The sequence below is a fragment of the Haplochromis burtoni genome, unplaced genomic scaffold (assembly GCF_018398535.1).
Source record: "Haplochromis burtoni strain Fernald_Lab_line unplaced genomic scaffold, NCSU_Asbu1 Contig_39, whole genome shotgun sequence".
In the NCBI taxonomy this organism is placed as follows: domain Eukaryota; kingdom Metazoa; phylum Chordata; class Actinopteri; order Cichliformes; family Cichlidae; genus Haplochromis; species Haplochromis burtoni.
The window spans coordinates 2,625,014-2,639,326 of NW_024582400.1; the positions used below are offsets into that span (position 1 = coordinate 2,625,014).

General features: G+C 40.7%; 2 non-coding genes across 2 annotated transcripts; one reads left to right on the plus strand and one right to left on the minus strand.

Moving 5' to 3' along the window:
- The first annotated feature begins 6,169 nt into the window (after window positions 1-6,169).
- On the plus strand, window positions 6,170-6,242 carry trnar-ccu. Its single transcript has one exon. It is a non-coding gene; the product is annotated as a tRNA-Arg (tRNA).
- A 5,448-nt stretch (window positions 6,243-11,690) lies between these two features.
- trnar-ccu lies at window positions 11,691-11,763 on the minus strand. The gene has a single exon. It is a non-coding gene; the product is annotated as a tRNA-Arg (tRNA).
- Between the last annotated feature and the right edge of the window lie 2,550 nt (window positions 11,764-14,313).

Below are 14,313 nucleotides of genomic sequence, written 5' to 3' on the forward strand. Positions count from 1 at the left end.
GTGGTCCTGTTTGAAATGCTGTTGTAGGACCTTAAAAGAGCTGTGCATAGATGAATGCCTGCACACCTCAATGACCTGAAGCAAGGGAAGAGTGATCCAAAATCCCTCCACAACAATGTGACAGACTAATAGTGTCACAGAGAAAGCAACAGTCTCAATTATTTGCTTCTGAAGGGGGTTAAACAATATGTTGTTGTCCTTCTCAAGCTATATTTATCTAATTTTAAGATCTGGTAAGGACAAGGGTTTTTTTGTTGTTGTTGTTTTATGCCATAAACAAACCACTCTGGAGTTTATTTGGATGCAGACCAAAACCACGTCCTCTAAAAGGTCTCAGTCCTGTTTCACTACACACCAGACTGCAGTTATTGTGTTCACATCTCCACAAAGAAACTGCACCAAGAGCGAAAACGGCACAGGCATGAAAACATTCCTTTTCCAACCCCTAATGTTCTTTCTCCTGAGTGCTAAAAATGGATTTAAGATGGTCCAGAAAGGAAGAATTCCAGAATCAAATTCGTAGGCCTTTAAACTGAACTAAAACAGTGGCACACTTTTCTGGCAGCTTCACACTGCAGAGCACTGGCGACAGACTCGTGGCGTTAGAGCATTCTGAGTCACATTCATGTCTGTCTTTCTCTGTTTTCATGCTATGATCAGGCTGCAGAAAATCAGACTGATCAGTAATCGATGAGAAACATTCCAGATTTGGACTTGCTGGCAGAATCAACAGAGGCATGAGTATCAATAAAATCTCAGCCTCAGCTTTGCTGCTTATTTCTGCCTCCTCCCTCCTCAGCATGCTCCCGCCTTCCCTCCATATCTCACTCCATTCCTCCTCTGCCACTTCAGGTCTATATTTGCTGCTTGGCTGGACAAATAGAGGATCTATCTGTGCACAATTTACTGGCCGCCGACTGCTCCCATTCATTCTGTTGCCAGATGGCAGACAGCTTTAATAACCAATGTAACAAATAAACTGCAAAGGGGACAAGCCCAGGATCCTTCTACATACATACTGTAACAGGCAACCAGGCATGCCGATGCAATCACAGACCTGCAGACGGTCACATCCTGCAAACGTGCACCAGAAAAGTGCAGAAATAAATTTTTAAAAAGGAGCGGAAATATGTTTATCAGTTTACAATGAAATTGTTTGGCTACAGCAATAGAAAATACATGAATAAAAAAATAATAATGATAATATGATATTTAATATACACAAGTTTTCACTTTCTTCATTATGTTCATTTTATTTTGTATTCCTTTGACCAACAATTTTTTCCCATTTAATTATATTGATAAGGTTATTAATTTATGAATTAAAATGTTGGATTTATTTAGGGAGTGTTTAAAGAAAAACACAGAAAATACATAATTATGGCTGAATAAATGTAGAAATGAAAATGTGAGTTAAATGAAAGGCGTAAACAGGGGAATAAAAGGTAAATAATTTTTTATTATGTGTAAATTGAAAAAAAATCCTAAGAAATTGAAAAAAAAATTCAAACCATTTTTCATGCAATGATTTTTTATGATGCATTTAATGACATTCACATAGTCCTTTATTCCCCAGTTTTATTTACTATATTGTTAATATTGTAGAAATGACTAATTTAAGTAAAGATTTAATTTTTTTTTAAAGAAAGGTTTTTGGTGTGAAAACGTCCAAAATCGATATGTTAATTGAAACGATATCATATTACAGCGCTAATATCTGTTGTTTGCTCTTGTCAGAAACGTCTTAAACTGATAAAACCAACGTGTTTGCAACCCAGACCGTCAAACACTGCCGTCTGATCACAAGTCAGTGGCCTCACACAGTGCCTTCTTTAGCATCGGAGTCATCAGCGGCTGCCGCACTAAATGCTGCGAGCTAACAATCCTGCAGGATTGTGCAGCAGCGTCATCACTTCTCACAGCAGTTTGTTTCTTTTGGGAGCTTTCTTCTCATTTTTTTTACTTGTGTTTTCTCTTAATCTTTGCAGGTAGTTTATATAATATTCACAACATTAACCATGCACATGGAAAAATAGTACTTAAGGGTATCCAAAGGGTCCTGACCAGGCGTCTGTCTATATGTGATAACTGAGACTCATCACAACATTGTGAGGATGCCTTGTGAGGATCTATCACATACCTGGAGCTTTGTCAACGGCAATATTTTAAACTGTACCTTTTGGCTGCTGCATGCAACGCTTGTTTTTAGTTCTTTTGAGTTTCATCATTCATCAGTGTAATATCCCATTCTGTACTGCTAAATGCTGCACAGCTTCTCGAGCTAACAGACCTGCCCTTAATCTGTTTAGACTGAGGTAGAAACTTTAACTAATCTGGGCAGCCAACATGTTTCATTCGGTTCAGATGAACTCAAATGTCACAAACAATCTCAAAAATGACTTTTAATATAGCCGAGGTTTGTTTTCGGTTCTCAATTAGAAAAGCGTCTCAAAAACTAATCAGTTAATTTGTTTGCGCTGTCCTCGTGCTATTTATCAACCTCAAACACAATGCTGTTTAATCTGTTTAAAATATCCATTCATTCACCTACAGCATCTCCGAGTCAAGCCATCAGTCAGTTCATCTTTTCATATATCAATCTCCAGCGCTGCGCTACGTGGCCGTTACTCACAGTGACAGTGAAAAAGTGACTGCCAATAAGCCCAACAGTGAGTACATGTCAAAGACAGCTTACACCAGCCTGTGTGCGACACTGCTGGGTTTCAGACATGAAAGATGAACTCGATTCGGCCCTCTGACAGCGGGTGTAAAGCCTCTGTGCTTTCGGGGCGTGGCCCGAGTCAAATTGTTCATTTTACCTCTAATCGTGTCATTTATCAAAAAGCTGCTCAGCCGCGTCAGTAAGTGCAGTTATGCTAACTAGATCTGAGCGAGGCCACGGAGAGTGCCAGCCATCAGTCAGCTTTGCAGGGAGGGTCGAAAGCACGTGGGAGATGCAGCAGGTACCAAACAAATATTCTCAGGGACGGTTTTAAAATGTATCCTTCTGGAAGCATCTACTAACACAGATTTCAGTGTTGTTCATGAGTCCTTGAAAGGCCCCAGATGAAGACTTGTATTATCTAGCCTTTGAAGTGCCATTAAGAAAGGCACTAAATACAGATGTCTTAATGCACGATCAGTCATCCAGGTAAGGAAATTGCCAAAAGGTTTAATCTAAAGAAGAGGGTGAATTAGTCCCTTGGATGAGTAACGAAATGTGTCCCCCACTGAAAACGCTACGTCCAGCTTACCAGAATCAACTTTTTGTAAATGCAGTTGTGTTCAGAAGTTTCCGTCCATTCATCACAGTCATGAATGCCATGGTAGTTTTGGGCTTTTAATTATTTCTTGTACAATGACTTTAAGAAACAAGAATTGGGTGCACAGGATTGAAAGTTTTTGGATCTTCTCAAATTATGCCATATGCATATCCCAGATAAAAAAAAATCTGGGATATGAATCTGGTCAGTTAAGTAGCAGAGGGGGGGTTGTTCATTTCAGTTGCCTTGGTGTTAATGAAATTAACACCAGGTGCACTAGAGGGGCAATAGTGTGACAACTCCAAAATATGACTGGTTTTACAGCCACTGCCACTGATATTTTTCCCTCCAGGTTTTGCATTTATCTAAGCCAGGGGTGCCCAATCCCAGTCCTCGAGAGCTACCGTCCTGCAGCTTTTAGATGCATCCTTGTTCCCACACACCCGAATCAAATGAATGGCTTGTTATCAGGCCTTTGCCAAACACGATGGCATGCTGAAGAGGTAATCAAACCATTTGATTCAGCTGTGTTGGAGTAGGGATGCATCTAAAAGCTGCAGGATAGTAGCTCTTGAGGACTGGGATTGGGCAGCCCTGATCTAAGCTCAATGTCACTACTGCTAGCATGAGGCAATACCTGGACCCTGCAAGAACTTACACAGGTTGTCCAATTCCTCCTGAACTGGACTGCCTGTCATTACCAGAAGGTCTCAAGAGCATGGAGGAGATTCAAGGAGACAGGTGGTTACTCCTGGAGAGCTGGACGGGGCCCTTAATCCATGAGCAGGTCCAGTATGTTCTCCTTTGTGCAGGGAGGAACAGGATGAGCACTGCCAGATATCATTGGCTGGCCCAGAGGCTGACCTGACCTAAATCCCACACAACATGTCTGGGATATTATCATTTGTGGATGATGGGTTGATATAATAGGAGCTTCTTCTATAGGTCTTGAGACCATAAATGGCCTGCATTTGTAGTCCATAGGACCCCAAAGCGCTTTCCACTACATTCAGTCATTCACCCACTGGCGATAGCAAGCTACATTGTAGCCACAGCTGCCCTGGGGCGCACTGACAGAAGCGAGGCTGCCAGACACAGGCGCCACCGGGCCCTCTGACCACCACAAGTAGGCAAACATGGGGTTAGTATCTTGCCCAAGGATATTTGGCATGCAGCCAGGATGCAGCCTGGGATCGAACCACTGACCTCCTGATTAGTGGCTGACCTGCTCTGCCACCTGAGCTACAGCCACCTCACAATTGTATTTGTACCTTGTAAACTTGTAAACATCTTTATTCATGAGCATTTACACAAGAGTCTGTGAGGATGGACTCACTTTTGGAGCCAGCCTCAAGGTGAATACTAGAGGAACTGCAGGTTTTGGCACTACCTGAACTAACAAAAGATTTTCATACTGACCTACAAAAGCCTTTGGTCCATCTTTAACTCACATCATCCTCCCAACAAAGCGGCAACTCGAGCAGCTGGGTTATGTGTCTGTATCCTCCCACAGGGCTCTTATTCAGACAGTATCAACCCATGGCAGAGCAACACAACACAAACACCAGTCAATTTACCCATTTTGCATCCAATTCTCAGCGATGATTATGAGCCGCGTTTGTGCAGCTGATGGAGAGATTAATCTTGCTTTGATAGAAATATGTCAGTTTCTGCAGGCTGTGATGGATGTGATTTATCACTCCGGACAAATCTGTGCACGAACGTTCCTCCTCCTGACAGCTCTATCGTGGCAAGAATGTCCCAAAATGTCACCTGTTGTATGCAGACTGACCTTCTAATTTTGTAATTCAATTTCGAGAACTCCCCTACCCACCATATCATGAACCAGTAATAACAATTACACACCGTGACTGGCTCCAAAACCTGCAATTCCCCCACTTTAAATCAAAACCCAAGTAGTCTTTTATTAGGCTGCCTGGTTAAATCAATCTAAATCTAAGCATAATAACTCTCTAATCAGGTGCTGGGGAGAATAATAGGTTGTCACGCTCGAGGAAAAATAGGCAATCATGGAATGTTTTCTTTAATTAGGCCGACTAAAGTAGAAGGGCACGGTGGGAGCGCGGGACACATTCATCATAGCCAAGGTGGGAAATTACTTCAATTACTCAGGAAGGGGAGAGTGAACAGAATTACAGAAGTCAGAGAAGCAGAAGAGAGGAGACCGTGATCTGCAAGGAAGTCCAGATGACACCGCAGGGCAGGAAAGGCGAGGGCAGAGGAGGGAAGGAGTGAGGGAGCAAGAAAGAAGGAGGAGAGGAGAGAGGAAAGGTGGAAGGCTTTCACAGTTAAGTTGCTGAGTATGTATGGAAGTATAGTGCCATGTGTCTCTTTTCCTTTGTTTGTATTTGTATGTGTTCTTTAATATGAAGGAAAAGTCCAGTTTCAAATTGTTTCCAGGCATTTTATGTCATCTCTTATATATCTTAAGTTAGTGAAGCTTCTTTTACATTCTGTGCTCCTACTGAATCGTATTAGGTGTGCTCCAGTGTTGTCTCCCTTTCCTTCAAAAAAGCAAACAGAACAAGGAATGAAATTTAAGTTATTAAAGTCTGAACTTTCACAATAAAATATCTGGGCTTATCCACTCAAATCGATCGCTAATGGCATCGCTCAGGACATTGGGGGGGGAGTAAAAATGCTGAAATTAGTCTCCAAATATACTTGGATAGCTGTTAATATACTGACTGGGCACTTCATTGGGTATGGCTTGCTCATTCTGGCCTTCTTTTAACTTCAGAACCGTCTTAATTCTTCATGACACAGTTTCAAAAAGGTGAGATTTTGTTCCATGTTTACATGAAAACATCACAAAATTTCTACAGATTTGTCAGCTGCAAATTCATGATGTGAATCTGCTAGGGCCACCAGCAACAAGCAGAGCAGCCCCAGTGGCCTAATGGATAAGGCACTGGCCTCCTAAGCCAGGGATTGTGGGTTCGAGTCCCATCTGGGGTGATTTCTAGCAGAGTGACGCAGTGGAACCGTGCTGGGCCCATAACCCAGAGGTTGATGGCTTGAAAACCATCCTCTGCAAAGCTTTTTAGTAGTTGTCACTGGAATGAAATAGTTCATTTATACACTCACTGGACGTGTCATTGCTAGTACCTGGTTGGACACCTTTAATACCTTGTGGTACAGATTCAACAAGGTGCTGGAAGCATTTCTCAGAGATTTTGGTTGACATAACAACATCACAGTTTCTGCATGTTTATCAGCTGCACATCCATGATGTTAATCTGCTGTTCCACCACCTCTGTAAACTCCAGGGATCATTGAAAAACATCAGTAGATCAGCTGTTTTTGAAATACTCCGACCGACAACTATGTCAGATTCAAAGTCAGTTTAATCCCCCTTCTCCTCCATTCTGATTACTCAGTTTGAACTTCAACCTAAGGAATCATAAATGAGGCAGTTTTTAACTATCAATTAAAAAACATTACACTGAAATAAAATTTTGGGGATAAAGTGCAGAAGAAACAAGGAATGTGGAAAGTTTTAATGATGTTAAGGGGCAAGAAAAAAGGCTGAAATCACAAACTAAGAGGAGATTTAAAAAAGAAAACGCAGGAATGGACAAAAGACAACAAATAAAGAGACAATCCAGTGAAAAGCAGAGTAATGAATATAAAACTGAGCAGAAAATAAAAAATAAAACTGTTAAAAATAAATGAAGAAAGGCAAACTCCTATTCCAGTGGCTGTACAAAAATCCACTATCATTTATCCTCAAAATTGGACCCCTACCTACACGTTCAACAACCCTCCGCCACCGCCACAGAGCTCCCAGCGTCTGTCAGCTTTCCCAGAATGCAACGAGAGAGCCACTGAGCGAGCAGTAATTCCTTCCGAGATGATGAGATAAACGGCCTCTTACTGTAACTGGATCTATTGATTCGGACGCCGCTTTGGCAGGTCGTGGATCCAGTTTGTTCTGTGACTGAAGACCTGCCAGCTCGGCTACCGGCCACGTAAATACAGAGATTATGACTTTTGATAGCTGCGACTCATTGGCTGGCTCAGTGCTCAGCACAGATGAAGCAGCTGCCATGACGGTGACAGGCACAGAGGCGCTTTCTCCCGTCCTCTAAACATTATTAGATACTCTGACAAATGAACACAAAAATGTCTCTCCTAGACATTTAGAAACGAAGATGAGACAACGCAGAAGCGTTTGGACTTCAAGATATTTCAAACAAAAGCACCTGAAAGTCTTCAGTCTGAGCCAGAGCCTTTGGAGCTTCTTCTGGAGATGAATTTAAAAAAAGAAACCTATACACTGAAAAACAGACAAAATAAAAGGTTTATCTTCTAATTTTCAGAGGTTTCAGTGGGGACGGGCCTGCCAACCACTGTAATCCACTTATTCTTGGCTGGTGACAGACGCTGTTGTCTACAGCAATCAGTGACTATAAAAGCAACCTACACCACAAATAATCAGGAGCTTCACTTCATCATCAAGCACCAAGAAGTAACTGAATCACTGAATCAGCAGCGCCGTCTCAGCTGTCTCTTGTTAGTTGGCTCCATCGAGGTTGTGCCTCGCACACCGCACACGCTCAATCTTACAGGTGTTTTATGACCTTTTAAAGTGAGCGCTCATTCATTTCTACCTGAATACTGCATTTTAAATTAAAATGCATCTATTTTCATTTCTATCTCCAGTTCTTGGATTTTAGCGCTGGACTTCACTAGAGTAGATTTGCATGAGTGATACAAGTGAAACAAGCCGTTTTAGCTCCACCCTCACTTTAACCCCTTAACCCCTCAGCTCAGGTACAAATATCAGAAGAAAATACAAAAATACAAATAAGTACAATCAATGAAAAAAAAAGTAAGATAAAGATAAAGTCTGAACTATGAAATAATTGCGAGAAAATTTATTTATTTTTTTGAAAACGAAGCGTTTAATTAAATCTTCTTTTTAAAAAAAATTAAATTTGCATTTTAGTTTTGCTGAAAAACCTGCCAATTAAAAATCTTTAGCCCTTCTTGCTAAGTCCTCCAGGAATCCTCACCAACCTTTCTGACTCTAATTCAGTGTTTAAACCGAGTCAGAGCTCTCGGGTCATCAGGTGCAGCTCTTAACTATTCCCAGTTCGATTTAAGTGTGCTGAGGCTGCTTTCTGAGTTACTGAGATCAGTAACAACAGTGAAAACTGTGAAAACAGGAATCCACAAAAGTACAAGGTTCAAACCTTCAAAATAAAACAGGATGAATAACACATTAGGACCAATGCTGAACAAGATGATAGAGGCAGGAGCACACAGGAGGAGGAGGGGGAGAGGATATCAAAAGCCTGGAGCAATGACAGTACGTGTACGACAGCATTTTGACTTCTGTCATTTCTTTATTGGCTGTGTGTTTTGTTACAGTTACGAATGAGTTTGTTGAATTCCTTATTTCACTTTTCCCTGACTTCATGGACGGAGACTTGACAATACATAGGTAACACCGGGATGTTCCCCTGTTTAGGCGTTCCCTGTTTTATTTTGGTAGCCTTAGTGTTTAGTTTTAAATTCCTCAGTCCCATTTTCTTGATTAGTTTTTATAGCCCTCATTTCCATTTAGCCTTCTATTATGTTATCCTCTTTATTCCTCTTAGCCTTTGTTAACTATTCCTTAGCTTGCTGTGTTCCACAGTATTCCTGTGCTCTTTCATGGATTTTGGTTTTCCTTCGGTAAAAGACTTTAAATTAATGTCCTCTCTCTTTCTTAAACATGACAACCATGAGATAGAAAACTAAAATCCTGTTTGTTTACGTGCATGACCAAGAACTGATCATTCTGGGAGGCACAATCGCAAACTGGAGAGAGTGTAAACATCAGTATTTTCAGCTTTAATCCCAAACGTCGTCCACAGCAGTCCTGATAGCAGCAGAGAGCAGAGAGGGCTTCTGTCAGTATCACACTGAGGTGGTAATCAAGCAGGGATCTGAGGGGATCAATAAGAGGATTGCACTGTGCTCGTCAGGCTGGAGCGATCCATCATGACCTGATAGCTGGTCAATGGTAGAGCAGCCTCAACCAGATAAGAGGGAGAATTTAGCTTTTTAACTTCTCAAAGGGTGCTGGTGATGCTGCTGTAGAATATTTATTCCTCCTCCAGGTTTACCTCTTAGTTTTCCTCCAACATCTGCTCATTTTTTAAACCCTCCTTCTCATCTTTCTGCTTGGCTGACCTGAGAGCTCCATCATCGTCCTCATCATCACCATCTTCACAGCCAGCCCATTTTTTTGTCATAAAGGCAATAAATCATTTCAGCTTTCATCTATTGTTATTGATGAATGACCAATTATTTGTCATCTAATACGTTGACAAACGATGACCCAGGCAGACGGATCAACTTCTCCCCCCCCCTTCCCCCCCACCAACTCAACTCCTCCTTACTCGACGGGCTGACGTGACGCAGGACAGCAGTGATGGATTATATCCTTAAACTGTTATTACACGTATAATGTGGCGCTCAAATCTGACATCTCACTTAGTCCAGGTTTCCCACCCTTTAAATACTGCATCACAGAATAGCAAAGAGGACGACAGAAATCAGATGTGAATACTTAAAACATTTAAGCTAGGAAGGCTGTGTTTACCCCCTAACAACTGCAGTTTGATATAGAGCCAATCTCAAAACCACAGCTCCTCTTTTAGTCTGTCCTGACTGGTTCTTAAATTGGCTTTCTTTAAAGCAATATTGTCAAAGAGGAACACAGTCTTCTTTGTCAGTTTATATAGTTCACTTGCATAAACCATATATATAGTAACCAGTTAACCCTCCCTTTTTAAATTCAATTCAGTTTTGCTTACATAGCGCCAAATCACAACAATAGTTGCCTCAAGGCACTTTACTGTGTATTGTAAGGTAAAGAACCTACAACAATGCAGACCCCAACAATCGCAAGGACCCCTTTGAGCAAGCACTTGGTGACAGATGGAAGGAAAAACTCCCTTTAAGCAGGAAGAAACTTCTAACAGAACCAGGCTCAGGAAGGGAAGTGACAGCTGAACCCGGGAAAATCAGGAGGCTGTCTGACAACTCTTAGTGAGAGAAAAGAAATAGCAATAGATTATAAACATAATGAAATCATGAATGAGGACTAAGTTCTAGGATCAAACTGCTTTACTTTAAAAAGCAAGAGGAGATTTCAAACTGTCAAATATCACTACCGTAAAATTAAATGCTAACATTAGACAGTGCATGGATTTATACTGCAATGGAAGTGAATGAGGAATTTTGGCCACAAAGGTGTCGAGAGGGAGTATCAAAAAATGTTATTACAATGAAATCGTTTTTGTTGCTGACATGTCCAAGACTCTGTTGTTTCTTTCTTTTTTCTGTTTATTTTTTGTTGTTGTTGTTTTCGTTTAAAAAAAATTAGTAATTCGGATAATTAAACATTTTTAGGATTTTAAATGGTTAAAATCCTAAAACTAATTGAAGGTTTGATCATTTTGATTATGGCTCAAGTTGGATTTCACAAATCTTACTAAAAAGGAAATTTCTTGCAAAAAACAAATCATGTAACACAGTTAAAATGATTACTAAATTAAAGCAACAGGGAAAAAAGAGGGCACAAGGGTTCAAGGGGGTAAGAACACATCAGTAGCTCTGAGGTTTACCTGTTAAAAGTCCGTGTGTGGTTAAATGTATTGTAATGTGAGGCTACAACACATTAGAGTTCACCACAATACTGCTATAAAAGAAGAGAGAGGGATCTTTTTATTTCCTTCAAGCCCCATCTATCACTACCTTCCTCAGGATTTCCACACGAGACGCTTCGACTGAAGCTTGAAGCTTGAAACTCGAACATCAAATCAAATTTCTATGCAAAGAGAAAAACTTTTACTTTGAAAGCATGGATCCATCCTGGTTTGCATCAATTGTTTAGGATGCTGGTGGTGAAATGCTGTGAGGGACATTTTCTTGGCAAACTTTGGACTGCTTCATTTGGACTGAGCGTCGTTTAAACATCACAGCCTACCCGAGTATTGTTGCTCGCCACAGTGACCACAGTGCACCATCTTCTGATAGCTGCTTTCAGTAGGATAACACACCATGTCACCAAGCTCACATCATCTCAAACTGGTTTCTTGAACATGACAATGAGTTCACTGTACTCCAACGGCCTCCACAGTCACCAGATCTCAATCCAGTAAAGCAACTTTGGGATGTGGTGGAACAGGAGATTCACATCATGGATGTGTTGCCAACAAATATGCAGAAACTATGTGATGTTGTTGAAATGTTTCCAGCACTGTGCCACAAAAGATTAAAGCAACTCTGAAGGCTAAAAGGTTTCAGAGGTACAACAATGACCAGTATGAACTATTTCCATTCTAGTGACAACTACTGAAAGGCTTAGCAGAGGTTTCAATCGATCGACCAGCACGCTTCCGCTGCGAGCACCCCAGATGGGACTCGAACCCACAATCCCTGGCTTAGGAGGCCAGTGCCTTATCCATTAGGCCACTGGGGCTGCTCTGTTTACAGCTTTGGTACAATAGAGCACCTTTGGTACATTGTGACCAGCAGCAGAACAGCCATTTAGCTGCCAAACTCACTTGTCTTGTCTTTGGAGATTCATGAAACCACATGTGGACCAGAGAGAAACTGAGATTTGGATCACTGGGTTGAATTACATCAAACGTTATTCAGCATTTTGCTAAATTTTTACCAGTTCTGAAGGCAAAAGGAGGTCCAATCGAGTACTTGAAAGGTGTACATAATGAAGTGGCTGATGAGTGTATGCATAATTAGATTTTATTTCTCTATTTATGTCTTGGATATGTAATTGACTTTATAGCTTATTTAATATTGTACGTACCTGAAAACTCATTTCTTATGAGATCAGTGTTACTGTGCATGAGCCCTGACTAATAAGGCTTAATTTTATGGGAGCAAATTTTGCATTTTTGTGACAGGCTGCTAGTAACAAAGTGCCTAAAAATACAATTTAACATACAATTTTCTTTGCTAAGTTATTATTATTTGTTATGTGTAGCCACACTAATTCATCCCCTGAGCTAGAAGGGCTTTCACAAACAAAAACAACTTCCTCTGAAAATGGTCAGTTGGAAATATCTATGATAATACGGCAAACCATTTAAAAAATTTTAAAATCTGCTAAATAAAGAGAAATTAACCCTGTAAGTATAAGGATACCCAGAACATTATGTACTTCTTTAATTGCACTGCTTTCTTCTCCATTACATTTATTTAATAGCTTTTCTTTCTTTTACACACCTAATAATCCAACAGCTTTTAAAAATACAGCATATACATTAAAGCATTGCTTTCCAAGCCTTTGGGCTTCTGCGTAGCAGTGTGTATTAGACGCCACGTTGCTGTAAACATATGTAAACTGTGTTGTTTAATGTGATTTCACCAAAAACCAGAATAATTAAACTGGAGAAAAAGTCCAAAAACTGAAAAACAGAACTGCACAACCTTTTAATGAATCATGTAATGACCACTCAGATTCATCGGGCCACATCCAGGAGGCCCAACAGTAACAAGCTGCTTTTTACTGATCAGAAATATTATTATTGATAATCAATCAGTTTTAAACACTGCAGAAACTCAAATTGTTTTTCTGTCTCCAGACGAGGACACACAGTGATCTGCTCTTTCTAAATGCTGCTGACCAGAGCCGGAACAAGCTCAATGCTGTCTATCATTTTGCTTTATGCAGTTTTAAACACTGCAGAAATACTGCAAACCAATGTTCCCTTTTTGTTGCTGGTAAGTAGCCATCTTTGCATCTGTATGCACATTAGAGGTGGGTGGATTGATTAGTGCTCTGCAATACTGCAAATTTTGATATTGATCTGATGCCATGTAAATATTGATACTTTTAACCTCTACAGCGAACTTATGTAGGTCAGAGAAGTGTGTCATGATTCATGAGCTGAATCATTGTGCATTCTGGGCACATTTTAATGAACACAAAATGACAGTGTTGTGTTTTTACTATTAACAATAATTAGTTAACAGTTAAAAAAAATACTTTCAACTTTTCTTATATATTGATACTGTGAGGTTTGTTTGTTTTTAAAGAGAGCTGGAATGTAAATGCATCTGTCTTTAAAGGACTTTGGGTCAGCTTCTGCTTTTTAAATGTGCTACAGGCTAAAAAGAACTGATGTGACATGAAAAAACTTGAGATATTTTTCATAGTGCATGTTTGGGTATATTTTTTTCATTAAAAAAACAATAATAAAAATGTATGTAACACAGTTCAGGGGGATTCATTCTGGAAATTGAAGATAGAAAAAAGTATTGATCCAATGCATTCGTATCGATCTGATACTGATACCAGTGTTGGTATCGATACTATCGATAATTGGATCATTCTGCCCGCCCCTGCAATTAATCCAAATATCGATATCAATACCGATAATTATTGGTACTCCTGTAAGTTCGGTATGTTGCTCCGCCCCCGCCTCCCTGCGGTGTTTAGCAGTGACACGTAGGCCACCATAAGACAGAGGAGCATCATGGATGCACAAAACATTGCAAACACTGGTGCATGTTGGTAGGGAATTTTCCACTATGGCACCACCAACTTTTATAAAGGCATGAAACACCACCCGTGGAGGAAGATAGCCCCTCAGTCAGACCCAGATCTCCAGTACAGAGGTCAAAGGTCACTAAGAGAGTGCTTTCCAAGAGCAAAAGTATATACAGTGATAATATAGTGCGAAAGTAATGTTTCAGTCATGACTGATGTCGGATCTTCAGTATTAGTTGACGCTAAAGTGTTACTGATCACATCTTTATCAGAGTGATTACCTACAGATTATATTAGATTATAGACATCCATCGATCCATCCATCTTCATCCGCTTTATCCGAGGCCGGGTCGCGGGGGCAGCAGCCTAAGCAAAGAGGCCCAGACCTCCCTCTCCCCAGCCACCTTCTCCAGCTTATCCAGGGGAATACCAAGGCGTTCCCAGGCCAGCCGCGAGATATAATCTCTCCAGCATGTCCTGGGTCTGCCCCGGGGCCTCCTCCCGGTGGGACATGCC